Below are 4,913 nucleotides of genomic sequence, written 5' to 3'. Positions count from 1 at the left end.
TAATCTGGTATTAGTCTATCTTGACTATAGGATTACACTAGTACACTTTGTGTGTATTGAATAGGACCAAGTGAGGTTGTTTCTCATTATACTGACTATATAAGAGAACAAACACCTCTGTTATTATGGATGCTTGTCCTCCTAATCCGGATATAATAACGGGCACTTACGTGTATTGTACATTGCTTTAAATCATCAATGAGTGAGATTCATTTGTGAATTAACAAACTCGATGGATTGGGTAATGACATTGTATGTAAGGTGTGTTGTTGATTATAGAAGGAACTGCGGTCCCCAAGAAGTCGGGTTGATGATGTCCCCTTGAGGAGCTCAAAAAGATTGTCATGTAAACCCTGCAGGTGGATTTATTCCGACATGACAATGAGGTTGAGTGGTTGATAAACGATAAAATTTGAATAGTTTACCTACGAAATGAACGATGAATCCACAACGTAAGTAAACTAAACTTGTCCTTATAATGAAGTCTATTATCAAAGCTTCTACTCTCAATGCTAATTGCACTAAATGGAGTAACGGTTCGTTCCACTCCTAGTTCCCTAGCATGGATTGTTTTCTAAGTCTAACTAGTCGCTCTTAAGTCAATGAGAGCTTTACGAAGGGTGTTATACTACGATGAAACTAAAATGAGTTTACGTTGAATTTAACTACGAATACTATGGAAATATGCTTGTTCTTGAATCTAGATAAAGGATTAGAGGGGAATTGAATCCACCTCGAATCCAACTTAATAACCTAGTATAGATTCTTGTATCTCGATTCTCACGTTCTTCTGACAAGAAATTCGAGTTCTAATCCCTAGTGTTCATGGCATTTCTACAGTACTAACTAGCATGTGTGAAGTCGTCCACCCATTCTCATGGCTTAAACACGACTTTCTAGAGTGGAATAGATTCTACAACCAATTCTATACTAACCACTAAGTTTTCATCAAGGCTTCATCAAACCCTCTAATGGAGGATTTAGCCTTGATTCATCAAACTAACAATTCCCATTAAATCTAAACTAAACATAATGAAAAGATTCTAACTTTATGCGATTTCACTAAACAATAATCGAAATCTAATTAATAACTATGAAATGATAACAAACAATAATGGAATTTAGATCTATAAATCGAAATGGACAAAATAACTATTTTTATTATCTAATCAATCAAGAACAATAATTTGAGAGTTTAATCTAAAACAAGAATTGAAATGAAATTAAACTTAATTAATCTAATGAAAACTAGATCTAGAATTAAGGTTTAATGGAGGCTAACTAATCTAATTTATTTTCTAACCTAACTATCTACCATTAACAATGAACTAAGCTTTTGTTCTTATACATTCAGATCCAAAATTCGTGCATGGGCTTGGAGCCATGGGTTGGGCCAGAGAATCAGGCCCAAAACCCAATTCTTCGATCCAAAAGGCCTCTTCACAATTTGAAGTTGGCTTCCACAGACTTTTCGTCCACTTCTGCTCCTCTGATTGGGTCAAGGCTTGGACCATTACAAAGCTCTTTCCGAGTCGGTCGTTTTGACATAAGGTATGCCCAATTCTGAGGTCTGAGTCCAAAGATACGGCTTCGGAAGTTCTCATTGACTTTTGCTCCTCGTATCTCGCTAAAGTGGTACATTTCTGCACATAATGGACTTTGAAGCCCTGAAATGCATAAAAACGCGTGTCGGTGTTAACTCTTACTTATTATTCACATAATTGGTCTAACGGTATGATTATTAAGGGGTTAAAACTACAGTTTTGGGCTCTTATCAAACCACCCCCAAACAAACATTTTGCTTGTCCTCAAGCAAATATGAGAAATTAGAATAAGTGACCAAAAATGGAGTTCTAACTACTCTCTCGTTTTATTTGAGTGCGATTGCATTGACCATATGCAACAAGGCCTTAAACCACTAGGAATTCCCTAGTGGACGAGTTATAGCCTCGTGAGAGTTTTCGATGAAGGTACTCCACAAACTTCATCTATACTACTGGCGACTAAGAAAATAAAACTATTGTTTCCTTATTCATGCTCAACTATCTATACATCTCTCTAGCAATTACATAAGAATAACCCGGTCAAAACCCTAAGTTAATATATGTATAATAATCAATCATCTACAATAAACATATATACAATGAGTAGTACTATCAAATGTTTAGCGGGTTTGTTTTCGAGAACTTCGAATAGCGTCCTTAAATAGGTTCTCACAATAATAGTCAAGAAACAACACTCTGATTTTTGCACTCAAGTTTATTTACTCCGATTAATGCAGTGGGCACACTTTACCTTACAATCTCAATGACAACAAGGAAAGGGGTCGATCAAACACATCTGCCACTTACTATCACACTAACCTATTCCTAATTGAGCTTTAGAGGTCTTTATTAGGTGTTACGGGGATTAGGAGATGGTTTAAGAAGGAAGGAAATGGATATTCAAAAGGACAAGTCCGAGATAATAGAGTCTTCATTATTATGTAACTTAGAGAAAACCTTGTTATTTTCTTTTGCTTCTATACTTTGTTTCCATCCTTAGCCATATTTTTCTTTTTCTTTTCTTTGGCTTTTGACTCCCTTTTTATTATTTTTTTTTTTTGGAGTTTTATTTTATTTCTATTTTTCGTTTCTTTGGATGGAAACTTCTTTTCTTTATTTTACACGGAAGCAACTAACAATTTTTTTGTTTTTACAGGGTTTTTCTCTTCTTCTTTCTTCACTCATTCTATTCTCGGACTTATTCTAAATTGGGTAGGTTGATTTTATTCTTTTTTTTTATTTTGTTTTTGTTTTGTAACAGGGGTAAAGGAATTGTGGTTTATGGAAGGGCTAATGAAAGGCTCGAGTGGCGACTAGCGGAAAATAATTCATAGGTTTGAATTTCGGCTATATCGATCCAAAAAGCGGCCTAAATTCTCACTTAGGATATGGTTTAGTGATCAAGCAAGTGGGCGTGTGATTTCTCTATCCGGATTTTACTTCTCCCTTGTGTCATTTCTCAAATGTTTAAGCTCATATAAGGCTTTTAGGCTATATTCTCCAAGGATTTGTAGAATAAGTACTCTAGCCTAGATTTCAGAAACTTCTTTGCTAACAATCATAGATACTCATGTAATATATTTATAGATAGATGCAAAGATTATTACCTACGTATTAACCTACGTTTCTAACAATTATTCTGATGCAAAAGCTACGTGAGACTTCTAGATCGTTAAGAGCATGGAGAAAGAAAACAATACCAATATTCCTAAGTGTATAGCATACTTTTTATTTATATTTTTGAGTTTTTGAAATTTTAACTAGAAAACAAGTGCATATTATACATATCTATATCCTAACAGATGACTTAATTACACGTGTTTCTATGCCCCCCCCCCCCCAAACAAGAAGCATGATTTGTCCTCAAAGCATTGTAAATAAAGAGGGTAGGAAAAATACCATTGAAGCGCGTGAAATTCTGAAACATCTGCAAAACAATGTTAGAGCGTACTAATATAGGAAATAAAAGCCCGACCAACTCTATAAGAGTTCTACCCATTATGGGGTTAACATAATTAAATTGCTTGGGACATAAGCAGACACTAACAGAAACTAAAACTTACCTCCACTCCCGGACATGCATATTATCTACCCAATAGCATCATGGGTCTTGTATTTCAGCGGGCATGGCAAGTCCAAGAACAATTGCTAGCAAGACCCATAAGCGGTTCCTAGCCTACGTGTGTGATCACCTCGCGAAACCAAGCACCATAAGTAGTGCTTTGGAACAAATCTTTGAAAGACTGTTCTGGTATTATTATAGGAGATGTCATCTCAAAACTACGCTCTGGAATAGCTATGAATGATCTGGAAACTACCCGTAGAAAACTGGAATTTTTCGGTCCACGAAGTCAGGCTGGGGCTTCATTATAAGGCGCGAAGAGCGCTCTGAAATTTTAGAATTCAGTGTTTTAGCGCTGGTCGCTTAACTTTGGTGGGCGCTCTAGGTCCGATAGATGGATGGTCGCTCGGCTTGAAGCGTGGCGCTTCGAGCAAAATTCGAACAAAAATATACAGAGGCTGAGCTCTGTAGAAGCGAAAGTCTTCGGAGTTGCTGAAAATTGAAAAATGAGGCCAAAGCGTGGGAGTGAAAGGTGAGTGATGGAAGTTAGGTGTAGTGTGGGTTGTGAGTGTAGAATGAATGAAGTTTATATAAAATCATTTGGAATAGATAACACCACCCCCAAAACAGTTTGGGAAGGTGGGATCAACATTAACTAATCACACAATGAAAATAACGACATTATATTAATATTGTCATTCAAACAACATTTCACTACAAAAGTCAAAATTAACTACGGAATGTTAACAACGTAACATCCTATCTACTAAAAATAATAAAAGACAACATCAAAACAACAAACAAGTAGAAATCTAGCTACTCATCAAGGGGGCGAGGTGGGGTAAGAATAGGAATTTAAGTGATCAAGAATGGAAAAACCAAACACCCGCCCCAAACAAATTTTGAAAAGCGGGTTTGTAAAAATTTGTTTTAAAAACGGGTCTTTTAAAGTCGATTCGAGACTTGCTAGATTACTATTTTTATAGCTTTAAACTTTTTACTTTTTATGAATTAGGGTTTAATATAAAGGAAAAACAATAAGCAGTAAAGACATAATTCACACCATAGAAACATGACTCAAAAACCGAGAAAACATGCAAGAGTGGAAAGCGTGAATTATGTGAAGCGTGGACTTAGGATCCGTACTTACAGCCACACACTCCATAGGGAGGGGCCGGTTACCTGAATGGTGCACTCAATAATATATTGAAATGAAAGGAAGTGCACCAAACACAAAAATTGAGTCGTTTATAGTCGGATTTTTCGAGACTTTATCTAAACATATGTATGAACATCACGGTTTATCA

Source organism: Coptis chinensis, chromosome 7, assembly GCF_015680905.1.
Source record: "Coptis chinensis isolate HL-2020 chromosome 7, ASM1568090v1, whole genome shotgun sequence".
In the NCBI taxonomy this organism is placed as follows: Eukaryota; Viridiplantae; Streptophyta; class Magnoliopsida; order Ranunculales; family Ranunculaceae; genus Coptis; species Coptis chinensis.
This window is presented reverse-complemented; position numbering follows the sequence as displayed.